Source organism: Myotis lucifugus, unplaced genomic scaffold (assembly GCF_000147115.1).
Source record: "Myotis lucifugus unplaced genomic scaffold, Myoluc2.0 scaffold_9, whole genome shotgun sequence".
Classification (NCBI taxonomy): Eukaryota; Metazoa; Chordata; class Mammalia; order Chiroptera; family Vespertilionidae; genus Myotis; species Myotis lucifugus.
In genome coordinates, this window is record NW_005871057.1 from 10,268,001 (window position 1) to 10,286,533 (window position 18,533).

An 18,533-nucleotide genomic window follows, 5' to 3' on the forward strand; every position below is an offset into this window, starting at 1 on the left:
ATTCAAACCCGGGCTTGGCTCCCCTATCCTCCTTACTGGCACAGCAGCAAGTGGTAGAGAGAGGGCTAGCCCAGTGGGAAGAGGAGTTTTATAGGGCGGTGGAGTAAGGGGAGGAGAGGGGACTGTGGGCCCTGCCGATTGGCCAGGCGCAAGTCAGTGTCTCGTTATACAGGATGTGGTCATATCTATGGCGCACACTTCCCTTGATTGTCATTGGTTAGTTTAAAGAAATCCTGGGTATGGCTAGCAGAGGCTTGGGCTTCCTGGAAGAAGCTGCTTGCTGAGCACATGGCTGCCCAAAAATGGAGGATACGGGGCAAGATGGAGGGCGTAGCCCTCGCCCTTTCATTTGTGTGAAAGAATTGCACAACTTTAGCTGTGCTGACTTCTAAGATATACATAACGTAACTCAATGCAACTATATTTAATCATTAAATTAACATCAAAACTATGTATTACTTACCCTCTCACAGTATATTCTCAAAGATACCAAAATATTAGTAATATAGCAGCAAAATTTGCCTATCTACAAAATAATAATTAGAGAAAGACCTTTAAGGTATTTAAAATATTACAAATATAAAGGTTCAACTTTAAGAAATAATTGACAAAGCTAAAAACAAACTGAACTTTTTCTTTTCTAAAGATAAAAAACAAATTCACTCTACTACATAAAGTTTAAAAAAATAACAAAGAATAATAATTTTTAATTGTACCATCCTTTTTAAAGTAATTTGCATCAGACTTATTGATTTATTTGTATATAATTTAATCACTTTTAAAGATGTTGAGTTTTAACGTATGGTATACTATATTTTATTTATACATACTTCAAAATAAACCTCTATGCCTTGTGACAGAAGAGTTTTTTAAACACATTCTACTTTAACTTTATATATGAAATAAATGTGGTCCATTTTTCACATAGTTATATAACAGATCGGTAAATTTTTATATAAAAATAGTGAGTATTTTAAAATCAATTTAATAAGTATGGAATTCAGAAGAAAACAACCACAGTGGTTCTTATATAGGACAAAGATCTTATAAAACATTAAACAGTAGGGCAAATGCCATTTAAAATATGGACTATGTTGTAGTACTTTGCTTTTCTTGTAACAGTTTCTGTTTGGTGCATGTAATTTGACCTGTTCATGATGTGTCAAGATGAATTATGTTATAGTGGTACTCTTCTGAGAATGCATAATTTGAGAGTGTTTATGTCATTTAACATCAGTGCTAAGCCTAAGAGTTTTCATATTACAGTTTATGGGACCTGGATTTTCTCCAGATCTCTTGAACTCTCTCATGCTAATGAGATCACATTTTGCCAAGTAACTTGAGTCATGTACAACCATAAGCTATTAAATAAACTGTGAAATATAGATAGATGATAGATGTTAGATACATAGACGATAGATGATAGATAGATTAGATAGATAGATGATAGATGATAGATAGATAGATAGATAGATAGATAGATGATAGATAGATAATTAGATAGATATAGAGGCACCAAGGGTTCACCTTCAAATAATTTATACACAAGCCCCTTCACTAGTAGCCTATCCCATTTTTTTTCACTTTAATCAATGGCACAGCAGTGAAGTTAACAGTTCATTAACATTCTAATCACCATGATGTCTTGCAGCTATTGTTGATACACATAATGATGTAATTAGTCTTTAAAAATCTTTGTATTATTCTCAATAAGAAAAGTGCTTTAATTTACATTCAGGGAAAATAGACTTATCATAATAATATCTATCTCTGACATGGTAAAAATTCCCATTAAAGTACACATATACTAAGATATTTCAATTAGGCATTTCATTAATAGGGATTTAATCCCTCTTCCTTCCCCTAACCTCATCTTCTGTTTCAGTTGCTAGAGCTATATAACAAATGACCTTAAACCTAGAGACAGAACAACCACATTATAGGCAGATTATCTTATTAATGTAGTTAAGATTCTTACGGTCATCAGCAGTGTGATACCATACACAGCACCCACTGTGGACTGGACACTGTGCTAGGAGCTGCTGGGACTCTAGATAGGAATCACCATGGGTGATGGTTTGGGAGCTTTCTGGTAATGGAGAGATGAGGTGATCTGCAATGCTAACTCTTACAAGACAAATCTGGGGTTAGATGAGGTAGAGCCAGTGCACTACAGAGAAGATGGGAAACAGTATCAATCGGCCAGGACCTGACAAGGACAGCCCGACTAACCCTGGTTTATCAAATGTTGTCTCACAAGATTTTAAACTGTCAAAGAAGGAAATCATTATCAGGTCCTTCTTGTAATTACAATCATTTAGGTCTTTGCAAGTTTTACATTGCACTGACAAAGAAGATCATAGTCTGCTATTACCTGAAAATTCTGGTATTGTTTTTAAAAAATCTTATTTTCTTAACATTTTACAGAATTAAGAAAATTTTGCCGAAAATTTTGCCCTGGCTGGGTGGCTCAGTTGGTTGGAGCATCATCCATGGCACTAAAAGATGTGTGATCAATTCCTGGTCAGGGCAGATACCTAGGTTGCAGGTTGGTCCCTGGTCAGGACATGGGGCATGTTGGGGAGGCAATCGATCGATGTCTTCCTCTCTCTCTCTCTCTCTCTCTCTCCCCACTTCCCTCTCTCTGTAAAATCAATAAACATATCCTTGGGTCAGGAAAAAAAAAAGAATTTTTTTTTAATTTTTGAAAGAGAGAGAGAGATTCATTATTCCATCCATTTATCCCTATGCATTCATTGGTTGCTTCTCGTATTTGCCCTGACGGGGATCGAATCTGCAGCCTTGGCATATCGGATGACATTCCAACCAACTGAGCTACCTGGCCAGGGCAGAATTTAAAAAATTTTTAAAGTTTTTTTTTTTTTTTTTTTTTTTTTTTTTTTAGAAATATGGTTTTGTAAAGCTTCATGACTATTTAGGCATTTTCATTGTTGTGACAAGCTGTGGTATCCCAGGAAATATGCTGTCCCTGGTTTGTACTTTGGTAACTCATTCTGGTAAGTAAACTGCTATCATTTCTAACACCTGTGAGCAGTTCACCAAGCTGCATATTTTAATTTTGATATATTTTTAAAACTAAAAGTTATAGCACCTGGACTTTTTTCTTTCAATTTAACAAGAATGTGATTTTTTATTGTACAATTTGATAAAACTATTTCAGCATTGCTAAGTTTTTGTCTTCTGGGACATAATGTATTATAAATTTGAAACAATAGCTCATATAATTAGATGTATACAAGTCATGTAAAATGTAAAAGGAAGTTTTTAAAACTATGCTTTCTTTTGGGTTTGGACTTAAATTATACAAATTCAGCCTCTAGTTTACATCTAACATAGCCACAAGACCCTAGATTGTAGCAATTTTCTTTAAATACAACTTATCATCTTTCAGTCAGATTTGTTTTGTTTTGGTTTGGTTTGTAGAAATCAGTCTCATTCCATAAAATACAAGTAAAGTAGAGGGTTGTTGTAAAGAATTAAGTAAGATAATGGGATAGCACTATCATAAAAATGCAAGAGCTCCGGGTCATAGAATATTGAGCTACAGCTTAATTTGGGTTTGAAGATATTTTAGCTCAGGCTGTCAAAATAGAGAACAGTAGACTGAGAGACTTAACCAACAGAAATGTATTTCTCAAAATTCTGGAGTCTTTTTTTTTCTTATTTTTTAAAATATATTTTTATTTGTTTAGAGAGGAAGGGAGAGGGAGAGAGAGATAGAAACATCAATGATGACAGAGAATCATTGGTTGCCTCCTGCATGCCCCCTACTGGGGATCGAGCCCGCAACCCGGCATATGCCCTTGACTGGAATCGAACCTGGGACCCTTCAGTCCGCAGGTTGACGCTTTATTTACTGAGCCAAACAAGCTAGGGCAATTCTGGAGTTTTAAAGTCCAAGATCAGGGCGACAGCAGATAAAATTCATTGTGATGATCCTTTTCCTGGTTTGCAAATGGCCAGCCATCTTCTCTCTGTGTTCTCCTATGTCAGGGAAAGAACAAGCTCTGACCTCATTCTCTTCTTATAGGGACACTAATGCCATCATGGGAGCCTGACTCTGATGACCACATCTAAATCTAATTTCCCCCCAAATACCACCATACTGGAAGTTAGGACTTCAACATATGAATTTGGGGCCATAACAATATTCACTTCACTTATTGTGGGTTTCTTTACAAATTAAAAGTTTGGTGTGTAGCAAGTCTATTAGCACCATTTTTCCAACAGCGTACGCTCACTTTGTGTCTATGTGTAACATTTTCATAATTCTAACATTTCTAATTTTTTTCATTATTATTATATTTGATATGGTGATCTGTGGTCATTGATCTTTGATATTACTATTGTGATTGTTTTGAGGTGCCACAAAGGCACCCATATGTTATGGTATATTCAATTGATAAACGTTGTGTGTATTCTTACTGCTCTACGGACCCTATTGCCCCAATTCTCTCCCGCTCTTTGGGCACTGAGACACACAACATTAAAGTTAGGCTAATAATATCCTTATAGTGGCCTGTTAAGTTTTTGTGTGAAGGAAAGAGTCACACATTTCTCATTTTAAATAAAAATGTAGAAATAATTAAGCTTAGTGAGAAAAACATGTTGCAAGCTGAAACTGGCCAAAAGGTAGGCCTCTTGCACCAGTTCGCTATGTTGTGAATGTAAAGAAAAATTTCCTATTTTTTTTTAAAGAAAATTTTCTTAAAAGAAATTAAAAGTGCTACTCCAGTGAACATATGAATGATAAAAAAGCAAAATTGTCTTGTTGCTAATGGGGAGAAAGTTTTGGTGGTCTTGCCAAAGTCCAAACAAAGTAAGGACCTAATTCTCTCTTCAATTTTATAAAGGCCAGATTGAGTAGAAGGGAGAGGAAGAGACAGAGAGCGATAAATATCAATGTGTGAGAAACACATCAATTGGTTGTCTCCCACACGTGCCCTGCAACCAATTGATGTGCAGGTATATGTGAGGAATCAAACCTGGGACCCTTCAGTCGTGGGCTGACCCTCTATCCACTGAGCCAAACTAGCTAGGATACAAACTTCATTTTTTATTTAAGAAATTACCACAGTTCCCCAATCTTTAGCAAACACCACCCTGATCATTCAACAACCCTCAACATTGAGGCAAAACCCTGCACCAGCAAAGAGTATATGACTCACTGAAAGCTCAGGTGATGGTTAGCATTTTTTAATGATAAAGAAATTTTTAATTAAAGTATGTATATTGTGTGAGGAAGCATGGGACTTAGTTGGCTGAAGGCAACTGTCCCTGCCTTGACATTACTAAGTAAGTCTGAGCTCCCGGGTGGAATTACTGGAATTTTTATATTTAGTCTTTAGACGTCCTTGCTTAAAGGACACTACAGATGCATGTGTCTTCTCAAGGATGCTTACCCTACTGATAGTATCTAATAGTTAATTTTAATTCAAGCTGTTGTTACAATAAAAGCCTAAGGAGGCAGGCAAACGGGGCTGTTTGGTTTCTCTAGCCAGGCAGTCCCTTAGCCCTTTCTTTCATAGAAACTTGGGTCAGAATAATCGTTTAGCTGTAGCTCAGGGTCTGCTGGCCAGCCCTAGCAAGTAGTACCCCATGTGAGGAGGAATGCAATGAGATGTGGCAGAAACCTCGATAAAGAAAGTAACTGCGCAGTAAGTTATTGGAGCCTGCTGGGGATTTCTAAGTTCGAGGGGATTGTTTCTCGGCTAAGAAATTTACTATCTCTGTTATACTTCTTAAGAATGTGAGTATATTTTCCATGGGAAAAATAAGCCTGTTTCTGAAAGTAAGGGAGAAAAAAAAGTTTATCCTGTATTTGCCTAGGAAGCAAAGGTTTTATATATATTATTAAAATGGTTATATTATGTTAATCAGGAACTTGATTACTTAAAAGTCCATCTTCTTAATCATAAGAATTGAAGTTTTACTAGTTTATGTGATGTTTAATAATAAATTTTTAATACTGTATTTGACTACCTTCAGAGAGTTTGAATTTCAAGAAACTTTTTCTTGACCTAGAATTGGCTTTCGGTCATTCCAATGGGCCCTAGAATGCCTCAAGGATTTGCTTTCTCTCCTTATGAAGGAAAAGTTTATACTTAAGATGTATGGGAAGCTCTGTCAAATAAGGAAATAACAATTATATTATATTTATATATACATATTAAATAGGTTCTAATATTCTTTCACTCTTAATTAATTGTTATTAGTTATAATATTGTGGAATATTGTGTTTTACAGGACAATATTCCATGTCATTTGCATTATAATCAAATCAATAACCATGCCATTTTAAATTTCTTCTCATTTAGATACAGTCACTGTTTTGTTATGATGCATTTGAAAAAAAAATTACGTCTTCTGAGGGATCCACAGGAAAGGACTCTGACATATTTAGATCATCCTCTTCAGGCTGGATAACTGTATAGAGTATCTGGAGTTATAGAAATACTGGCAGGAAAAATCAGGAAAAACAGAATTTGATTTTAGGACTAAATGAACTAAAAATAATTATAGTTTTTGTAATTATTGTTCTCATAGTAATGTGTTTGCATAAATCCAATAAGAATCTGATTTCTTCATAACAGGACATAAGTCAGTTTCCAATTGTGGTTTTATTAACCAAAACTTTACTGGAATGTCATGTCTGAGAGAGACATGCCAGGACTCTGGATGTCACCAGAAAGCTCTAAGGCAAGCATGTCAAACTCACAGCCTGTGGGCTGCATGCCTCATTTATTTGGCCCATGTTAACCTTTGAGTTTGACATGCTTGCTCTAAGGAATGAAGACTGACTTTGAAGCTGATAAACCCTTTGAATAAATAGGCTGGTACCTTGCTTGGTCACATGGTTCATGGCAGTCTTTCCAGGTAAAGAATGAAGGTTGCTTTCCTGAAAGATGGCGTGAAAGGAACTCAGACACCTGTGGGGATCTCAACTTAGGAACAACCCCAATTATGTAGGGATTGCAGGCAAAGCCTGATGACAACTGTGTGGTGTGGCTTCTTTGCCCTAGGAGTAAACTTTCTTATGAGATTCCAGCAATGCATATATTTTTTAAAATAGCCTATGTAATCAACTGTTATTCTTGTTATATTTATGCAAGTGATCAGGCCGAATTGTAACTAAACTTAATACAGTAAATAAGTTAATTTTAATTTAACTCTTTAATAAAAATAAGGGTAATTTTAGAGAGAAACATCATGTTTCAACAGGAAATTATTAGAACTGAAATAGTTTTACATGTTTTTTTCCTTCTACTAGTCCATTTGTCATAATTCTTACTGTTCTAACTTTTGCCTCATAATACTAAATTTTGTAACACAGTTTGTCTCCACCTAGGGAACCCTACTCACACCTAGGGAATACCACTTCTAGGGACAATTGTCACCTCATTCCATGTCCAGGTCTCATCGTCCCTCTGACAGAGAGCAAGAATCTCTTGGCTCTGAGAGAAACCTTTGACTCCTCATCAGCAGGAAGCAGTTTTAGAAGATACCCTGCGTCCCCTTTCCCTGAAAGAATTCAGAGCCAGAATCCTTGAGGGGGATGTAGTAGGCAATCAAACAGACATAAGTAGAGCAAGGACAATGGGCCAACTGAAGGAGTAATAGATGGAACCTTGAAACTTCACTCCACTCCAACTGCTCTGAAGCTGGCAATGGAGGAGCCTGTGTAGAACTGACCTTTAATTCTAACTAATTAGAAATAATTTATAGTTTTAGTATAATAGAAGGCATAGAGCTAAAGGAAAAAGAAAGTAAATTAACAAACTGAAAGAAAGGGACTAGGTATGTTTCAGAGGGTCTGAAGAATTAGAGTTGAGGAAATAAAAAAGGTGAGAAGGAATATAAAGAAAAGGTTATAACAGGAAGAAAGGATATTAGAGTAGGAATACTTAAGAATAATTTTGAAAGTTGTAAGAATGTTTGTAAAGGTTATAGAAGGGTTATAAAGAGAAATCTTAAAAGGAAATTATAGGTATACTGGATAATAAATCTAATTAGATAAATGAATCTAAAGAAAACTAATACAGAATTTCCAGTCTATTAAAAGGGAAAGCTTTCTTTACAAAGGAATTTACTGCTATAGGACAAGGTTGATAGACATCAACCAATTTATCTAATCAGAGGGGGGGAAATAGGAGGGACTTATAAACTGATAGAGCACCTGAATTAATCTAAAAAAGTAATCATTATTTTAAATCTTAGAACACATATACTTATGTGAATAGGGGGTTAAGTTTTTCTTAAAGTTTCCTTTTCAAGGCCTATGTGTGAAGCGATTGAGGAAGTAACTCAGCTGTGAATCCAGCAAGCAGAACTGACAAGCCGGGTCAGACCAACCCACCAGGAATCAAAACATCATCTCTGCAACATCATCTCATTGCCTGATGACTAATTACAATAGCTGACGTCTGCGGACCCCCAGGCCTGCTGGTAGCTACATTCTTCACCCTAGCCCCTTCCCCTTTATAATCCTATCTCCTACACCTTGCTAGAAGGCAGGATTTGATGCTTGTGAGCACCCTATCTTCTTGATTAGTATGCTAATTCAACTAAAATAGACTGAATTGCCTGCCTGTTAAACTACCAGGCAACTAAAAGTTAATCATGACCACTTCTTGTAAGTACTAACATACTCTATAAAGGATTGAGTCCATAAGAAGGTGAGATAGCAAAATTGTCATACTTTTTGATTGTGTGAATTTCTAATAATGTCATCAACCCCAAACCAGTACTTGCCATAATTAAGAAAATGGATAAGATTCAATGACTTTTGAATGCCCAATAGAAAAGATAACCCCAAAGATTATAATATCATTGCATTTATGATACATTAATGAGCTTTTATCTAATTTAAAAATTTAGAATTATTATTTGACTTCTCAGTGGCATGCTTTCTAGGGTAGAATGCGCTGGCCAAATAAATTAAGTATCTGGCCTCTTGATTTAATGTAAGAAAGTCCATACCTGAGAGACAAATATTTTTTTAATGTAATACAAAATATGGTCTTTAAAAGAACTGAAGGACAGATTCTAGATTATGCCCAATTGTTAATCCATGCAGACAGTCAGCTTTTGCAGTCTAAACATGCCTTAGTGAACAGCTGCCTGTTCCTCACTTCTGTCAAGAAAAAATTATCCTTAACTTGATCTGGGAAAGAATGTTGTGTATCATAGGATTTACACCCTCCTTCTGGGAAGAAATCTGTGTCCCTAAAAATGTGTAAGGTTTTAATAAATGTATATGAGGTTAAGAATTTCTGGAAAGTTAGTTGTCCAAACTCAACTGAATTTGAGCCTAGAGTATTCACCTTTCACCAGATAGTCTTTACTTTTTATATCTACTCTACTCTCATAATGATTATTTAACCTAATTTTCCAAAACAAAGAGAGAATCTTAGAATTGGTTTGCTAGAGGGCTTTATCTTGAAACAAGATTATAATGAAGTTTTAACTTCTTTCAATTTAAGGCCAATCTTGCCTGACCATGAGACCTCTAGATTTCCCCAATCTTATTTATAGCAACCGGCTTATTTTTTTTAAAGACATCCTTTATATGTCACTTCTTTGACATTATTGTCTACCTAAGCAGAACATACTAGGAACACATAAATCATACTTCAAGCCATTCTCTCAACCTGAGGTTTTAGTACAAGCATTCTATGCCATATACATGGAATCTATTCACTCAAAAAAGTTCTGTATTTTTCTCCCCACTGGTCTTTCTTTCTTCATGCTTTTATCTGAATTTTTCTACCCCACTTTCACTTGTTAATATTTCATCTGTAAATTGGAGCTCAAATGCCACCTATTATGTATCTCTAGTCCCTTCAGTCATAATTAATGCCTTCTTCTTCTCAAAATATATTAATTCACTCGGATATTTAACTATAGTCGTGTGCTGCATAATGATGTTTTAGTTAATGATGGACCACATATATGACAGTGCTCCTATGATATTATAATAGAGCTGAAAAATCCTATCACCTAGTGACATTCTAGCCATTGCAATATCATAACATAATGCTGGTGTAAAAACAACAACAACAACAACAACAAAAACCTATTGTGCTGCCAGTCATATAAAAGTATATGAAATTTCATAGTAAAGAGTTTACCTGACACTTTTACAGACATAAACAAGCTCCATAAAACGTTTGAAAACATGGACTCCAGCACCAAAAGTTTCTCATTAATAGACAGGACTATTCTTGGTGCATTATCTGCTTACAAGCAAATCTACAATTAAAAAAAGAAAAGAAAAGAAAAGAAACAAACCTAGCAAAACTGCACGGACATATTTCTGAAAAGAGTGACAACTCCTCAAGATAAGCTTCAGGCAGATCCTTACAGGGGTCCTCAAACTACGGCCCGCGGTCCACATGCAAATACAAATATTGTATTTGTTCCCGTTTTGTTTTTTTACTTTAAAATATGATATGTGCAGTGTGCATAGGAATTTGTTCATAGTTTTTTTTTAAACTATAGTCCGGACCTCCAACGGTCTGAGGGACAGTGAACTGGCCCCCTGTTTAAAAAGTTTGAGGACCCCTGCTTAGGAGGTATTCCAGAAGAAGGCATCGTTGTAATTGGAGATGACAGCTCCATGCATGTTATTGCCCCTGAAGATCCTCCAACGGGATAAGATGTGGAAATGGAAGACAGTAAAAATGATGAGCTTGGCCCTGCATACACCTAAGCTAAGGTGTATGTTTGTGTCTTAGTTTTTAATAAAGAAGTTTAAAAGGTAAAATAGATAGATGATAGATAGATAGATAGATAGATAGATAGAGAACTAAACAGTAGATAAATAGAAAAAGGTTATAGTCTAAAAATATAAAGAAAAATATTTTGTACAGCTGTATTTGTGTTTTAACTAAATGTTATTATAAGAGTCAAATGTTTCAAAATATTAAGACATTTATAAAATGAAAAAGGTATAGTAAACTAACATTAATTTATTATTGAAGAAAGATTTTTAAAAATAAATGTAGTGCAGCCTAATCATAGCATGTTTATAAAGTCTACAGTTGTGGATAGCAATGTTCTATGCCTTCACACTCAGCACTCACTCACTGACTTACCCAGGGCAAATTCCAGTCCTGCAGACTCCATTCATAGTAAGTGCCCTGTACCATTTATTATAGCTGTATCATTTATTATCTTTTATACTGTATTCTTACTGTACTCTTTCTATGTTTATATATGTTTAGATACACAAATACCATAGTGCTACAACTTCCTATAGTATAAAGTACAGTAATATGCTGTACAGATTTGTAGCGTAGGAGCAATAGGCTATATACTATGGAGCCTAAGTGTGCAGCTACACAATCTAGGTTTGTGTAAGTGTACTCTATGATGTCTGCACAATGATGAAATAGCCTAACAACCATTTCTCAGAACATATTCCTGTCATGAAGTGGCTCATGACTGCAATGTTCATTGAAGACCTAATATATATCATACAATATTCTAAGCACTAAGAATACAATTCATGCCTTTACAGAGCTCATATTCTAGTGAGGACGATAAATAACAAAAAAGTATACAAAATAGTAAATAATACAATTTTGGAATCTAAAAAGTCCTAAGATAAAAATGAAACAAAGTCTTTTCAATAAATGGTGTTGGGAAAATTGGACAGGTACATACACAAAAGACACTAGATCACCAACTTATACCATAAAAAGAATAAACTCAAAGTGGATAAAAGACTTATTAAATGTAAGTAGAAAAACTATAAAATCCTAGAAGAAACTATAGACAGTAGAATCTCAGACTTCTCTCCGAGCAATATTTCTGCCAATATATTTCCAGGGGCAAGGAAAAAATGAACAAATGAAACCACATCACACTAAAAAGCTTTTTTAAAACAGTAATTTAAAGTTATTCCAGCTATAATGCAGGTTATTCTGACTTTAAGGTAGCATCACATGGCACACTTCTGAGTCCATTCCTGAGATATTTTATCTCTGTCTGTTTTATAGATCTGTGCAAGTGGGGGTCATCTGGGTTTGGATCACATAGCAGTGAACAAACGGATAAAGGAACCTTAGAAATAGTTAATGCAGGAGACCACTGTGATCTTAGAATATCGAAACAAATGCTGCCATTACTGTTAGCATTTGGATGATAAATTCTTGATGTAAATGCAACCTTCAGTGGTTTGTAGGGGTAGCCTGTAGGAAAATGAATTGTCAAGAAGAATACACTGCCTTAATATGGGCGATCCCATGATTGTGGCTTGCCAATGAAACATCTTCCCCAACTGGACCTGCAGAACATTGTGTGGGAGGGTCACGGGCCAAATCACTAAGTTCCTTATTAATCTGTTTCAGTGCTTCAGTGCCATCGTCTGTGCTTTGCATCTCGCTCCTCACTCTCTCAGTGTGTGCTTAAAGCTCCAGCCAAAACTCCTGGTTATCCCAGCGGCAGGGAAGGACTGACTCTTCCTCTCACACTGGCTCTCCCAGACCCAGATGCTTGGTATTAAAGGGGATCTCGGGATAACCTGGAGGCTGGCTTACGGGAGCTGTCCACACTAAAAAGCTTTTGTACAACAAAGTAAACCAACAACAAAATAAAAAGGAAGCCTGCTGTATGAGAGGACATATTTGCCAAAGATACATCTGGTAAGGAGTTAATTTCCAAATTATATAAAGAACTCACACACCTCAACACTAGGAAGACAAACAATCCAATTATAAATGGGCAAAGGACCTGAATAGAGTTTCCAAAAGAGGACATATAGACATATGAAAAAAAAAATGCTCTTCACCAAGCATCAGAGAGATGCAAATTAAAACCGTAATGAGATCATCTTACACCTGCTAGAATGGCTACCATCAATAAATCAACAAACAAGTGCTGGCAATGATGTGGAGAAAAGGGAACACCAGTGCACTGTTGGTGGGAATGCAGACTGTGCAGCCACTTCTGGGAATATATCTTAAGAAACCTGAAACACCAGTTTGAAGGAATATATGCACCCCTATGTTCATAGCAGTGTGATTTACAATAGCTAAGATCTGGAAACAGCCTAAGTGCCCATCAGCAAGTGAGTGGATAGAAAACAAAACAAAACTGTGGTACATTTACACAATGTAATACTACAAGGCCATAAAAAAAGAAGGAAGTCTTACATTTTGTGACAGCATGGATAGACCTGGAGATTATTATGCTAAATAAAATAGCCAGTTAGGGAAAGACAAATACCATATGATCTCACTTATTTGTGGAATCTAATGAACAAAATAAACTGATGGACAAAAAAGAAACAGAGGCATGGGTGCATGGAACATACTGCCAGTTGTCAGAGGGCAGACAGGAGAGCGAGACTGATGAAAGAAGGTGAAGGGATTAGCCGTAGAACATATATGCATAACCCACAGACACAGACAACAGTGTGGTGATGGCAAGAAGGAAGGGGGTCTGGCACTGGGTGGGGATGGGCAAATGGCGGGGCGGGGGGGGGGGAGGGGAACGGGAACATCTGTAATAGTGTCAACAATAAAGTTAAAAAATGCAACAAAGTAGAGAAAACAGAGTTCAGGGGTGAGGTAGATGAGAATGTTTTTGGTAGGACTTGATGAACAACTAGAAAGGTGATATTTGAATAGTGAGCTGAAGAAAGTAAGGAAATCTGTAATTGGACTTTTGGGGCAGATAATCCAGGCTCAGATTAGAGCAAGAGTATAGGCCTTTTGGTAGAAATGAGCTTGACAAGTTCCAGGTAATTCAGCTTTTACCTACTTATTATATACTATTCTTGATAAAGAAATCAGCCACTATAATAACAAAATGTCGCAAATCCTTCAGTGGGAAACATAAATCAATATCTTTAAGAAAGTGATAATGTTTTACTCAGCAGACACTGTGGCAGCTTTGAAAATATGTAAATAGTACTCTTTAAGGAAGACATTTTGAGGCTTATGTTTTATTTTATGTCTGGAATATCAGCCTTTTCTAAATCTAATGGATCTCCCCCACCTTCTGAATATCATAATTTTTTTTAACATGGTCTAACAGTTATAACTTTAGTGGTAACTTTTTATAAAAGAAAATTTATAATTAGGTGATGAAGAGACAGGTATGAGTGCTCTCTTCATTTTCTTCCTATATGAAGATTTTAATAAATTACAGAATACCATTTACAATTTTAAGTCCATTCACCTTATTTTTTGCACCACCTTGTATTATAGTTAGTTATGGAAGTATGTCTCTCTATGGAGTCATAAACTTCCTGAGATCAGGGGCCATGTCTCATTTATCTTGGTAGCTGCTTCCCTATTATACACTATCTTGCAGAAGAGTTATTCTTAATACCTACTGGTTGAAAAATGAAATCTCTCTATATAAAGCCAAGCAACTAGAACAACTGGTAACTATGACCCCACCCATGCACAAATTCATGCACTGGGGCTTTAGTACCTATATGTGCCTTGTATAAGGAAAGGCTTTGCAACATTATAGATTCTAAATTTACTTCCTTTTTTAAAAAAAAGATAATTAGTAGTAAGTAGTTTTATAAAGGCTGTATTCTTTATTACTGTTGACTCAGAATCTAGCAATCTTGGCCTATAGTAGGCTAACAAATACCTTTTGAATATTGAGCAAAACTTCTCCAACAATTTAGCCAAATAAATATTGGTATTCAAAGCAATCAACTCAGGAGTCCATATGCTTTTTCTAATGATACAACCCTTGCTCAAAAAATTCTTGAAAAAAAACCTGACTTCTGAATAAGATTACAGGTTTCACAACAAAGTCATATCGGCTTCTTTATAGACACATTTGGTCATTGACCATTGAGAGTCACTAACTCTAAATTCCAAAAAAATAAATTATTATCTTCTATGGCAGAATTACTATAATAAAGTAATAGCTGAGGAAGTGTTCAGACTTAAATAGAAACGTGTTTATTTGATGTTAAATTCAGATTTTAGAAGCAATTATCAATGCATTAATGAGGAAATCAGCTCCTCTGTAATGCATAAATGTTGTCAATAGAAAAGTTTCAACAAAATTGCTAAACCTCCAGATTTTATTGAATAATGTAACTGTTTTAAAGTGTGTATTATTAACACAGTTTCTAATAATCTTTCTGACCTTTACTAACTCAAGATGCATTTCCCTTTATTTGAGGAGTATCACAAGACATTTCCTTCTCTCCTCTAGAATCACAGAGCCTTGTCTACTAACCATGGGTGATGCTTGGGAAAGCCCTCCGGTTGTACTCATGTATAAATATTAAAAGCCTGTAATGTTGATGAATTATAGAACTAGGGTGTGATGGTGGCTCATGCATATTTATCTCCTTTCTGAAATACGGCTCTTAATCATGGCAACATGTTGGCTTTTTTTCTTGTTCCAATTCTGCATCTGTGGCCTTTGTTTCTACCATAAAAGAAATCTAAGCTCTAATAGTCATGTTATCAACATGCAATATATTCTAAAGTATATGTGAGATCCCACTGTCTATAGTATCTCAAGGGTCATTGTCAATTCTCAGTCATCAAATTTATGTGTAACAACTGAGTATGCCCACAATTGTTGCCTTTTCCATCCACCAGATATTTTTAAATCGGATAACAAATCAGGGTGAGTTTAGTCAAGGGACTCATTTCCCTCCCGCAGTGACTGCATTAGCTGTTGCAACTGGAGCTAAACTCATGTACTTTGGGTCACATTTTCCTTGATCCAGTTCTGTTCCTGCCGCTGGCAATATCCTCAGCTGTGATTATTATAACTACCCCCAGGTGACAGAACTTAGCATTTCATTTGAGGGGTGGGGGGAGGTGGCAGTGAAAAGGGATAGAAGGCTTAGTATTGGTGTAATGTTTATGACATTTGCAAGTACCATACAGCTAAAAGAACAAACATCATTGAATCCTGCCTGCCTGGGATAAAGGCCATCACTCAGGCAACAGTGAATTAACAATTCCTTTTTCTCCCCCAGTTGTTTGAGTCACATTGGGGAAAAAAAAATGATTGCAGTTACTTCAAATTTTTTTGCAACCTCAGTTCTGTTGAATGCTATGTTGGTGTTCTTTTCACGATTCCCTTTGTACCTTATTCCTTTCCAGATCAAGGAGAAATCAATCTTTAAAAACAGTTTTTCAAGATTGACATTTATTCTGTAATTCAAAACAAAAAAAATCATTAAAAAAATCTGACACATTATATAAGAAGAAAAAGTCTAATTTCTCTAAAAACATAAGTTATTTGTTTTCTGAGTGGGCAACCCAATATAAGTTCACATACATGCACCGAATCAGTCTGTAAATAATGTAAATAAAGAGTCTTACAGTTTAAAGTAAAAAATGTCCTCACGTGTCAGTCAGGCTGCATCTTCTGAGCACAGCACATCTGCATTACAGTGTGTGCTGAGTTCTAACGGTGCCTCGAACAAGGGCTCAACGGCACAGGTTTGCTCTTCATTGTATTACTTTAGCAGGACCCTTCCCTCCTTTACACAAATCCACCATCTTTTTCTGGATAGTATTTTTGGGAAATGTTGACCTTCTTTACAAGCTTTAAATGACTGAAATACGCTGTTAGATCTGTCAGGAAAAGGAGTGGTGAAGCAGTAAAGAAACACCTGTGTGGAATTGTGCTCCAGCCCTTATGTCCTAAAGACACATTAACAACTCGAATTTAATTCAAAATTCTAAACCAGTTTAATGTGGAGGCTCATTATTTGCCATGACAGACAGGATTTCAGAAAATGTTTGCTTTTGTTTGTGTGGAATCCACCCACCTACCTCGCAGGCCCTGAGGATGCTAGAGCCCTTTCCTGTTTATGTCTGTGTGCTCGCATTCACAATTTGACCCTCTGCAAACCAGCTATTAAATGTTCCCAAGCCACACTGGAGACAGCTTAGTGAAAAATGAGGATTTGGCATGTTAGTTACAGGTCAATTTGAGAACAAGAGCCAAGGGGTGAAATCAGTGAGGCTTTTCTCCATCTTTTGATACATTTTGACCCTCTGCTGAGTGCCCTCAAGGTCAAAAGCCAGCAGAGCAGCAGCAGCCTCGCCAACACTATGCTGACACTTAAGCAAGCCTCGGGGTGGGGGCTGGGGGCTGAAGGAAATTCCTTCTGCCACTAAACTTTTCAGAGCTTTTAGACAAAAAGAGCAGCCCAAAATATGCCACTTTGCCTCAGCTCTGCTTAATTCTGTAGTACATTTCCCTCTGAGAGGTATAGTTGCTATAAACACCACAATGGTTTCATACATGCAAGTTGTGTCCTTTTAATGACTCACAGGGTACGTTTTCTTTATCTTGTGAGTATAAGCAACATTGTGTCTAGTGTAGACTAAACAGGTGAATTTCTTAAATACTTGTTGTTCCATTTTATAAGAAAATTGAATATTTGGAAGCTAAAAGGTCTTTAATTCTACATTGGTGTTGGTTTGGGTCTTAGACTACAGCACATGTGTATAACTGGTTTACACAACAGCCTGAATTATGGGCAGTAGGAAGGTGGTGGTAAAAACATGAAGCATTTTATTTTTCCCACTCACAGCTGCTCAAAATCCTGTAACAGATTAAATGCCAATGCTCTTACAATGGTCTAAAATGACTGCATCATCTCCAGCCTCCCCTCCTCGCCCTGGCTACTGTCTGCTCTCCTCTCCCATGGCTGACCTCCTTGCTCTCCATTCAACATGACAGTCATGCTTCTTCTACAGGACTTGGCTCAGCTGTTCCCTCTTCCTGGAACGTTATTCGACTAACTCCTTGTATCTTTAAATCCCATCCTCTCATTGAGATCTACCCTGACCATACTACTTAAAAATGAAATATATCTTCTCATCAAATACTTGATTTCCCTCACCTTGCACTATTTTTGGGGGGCCAAAGCTCTTTCCACCTTTTAAGATAGAATGCAACTTAGAGAAACACCAATGTGAGAGAGAGAGACATCAGCTGGGGGGCCGGGAGCGAACCTGCAACCCAGGTACATGCCCTTGACCGGGAATGGAACCCGTGATTCTTCGGTGTGTAGGGCAATGCTGTAACAACTGAGCCACACTGGCCAGGGCTCAACTTACCTATTTTTATATTTCTTATTTATTATCTTTCCCCACTGCAATGTAATGGACCTTTGTTTTGTCCTGTGTTTCATCCAAATCTCCCAGAACAGGTCAATGTCTAGCTGCTAGCATGTGCTCGATAAATGGATGATTTCTCCTATCCTTTAACCAGTTAACGTCCAAAACGGAAACCGTCCCCACACGCCATGATATTTTGAATTTAATTTAAAAAAAAAATCAATTTGCAATGAATATTATAAAAATAAATATATTACAATTTGGCTGTTCTTGAATATTTTCAGCTGAAAATTCTCACAAAATGTGATTTTAAAGTTGGTCAGCTGCCACTTAGGGAATTTTTTTTTTTTTGCGCATGGCTTGTGGGGAAGGTCCTCTGCTTGCATCTATGGATGCTTATGATGTACAGTAAGTCTATGTTTGGTGGATGACTTAATT

The 18,533-nt window shown here is 36.4% G+C and overlaps 1 pseudogene; it reads right to left on the reverse strand.

Annotated features, from left to right (window-relative positions):
• Positions 1–11,965: 11,965 nt before the first annotated feature.
• LOC102440338 lies at positions 11,966–12,404 on the reverse strand (annotated as a pseudogene).
• Between the last annotated feature and the right edge of the window lie 6,129 nt (positions 12,405–18,533).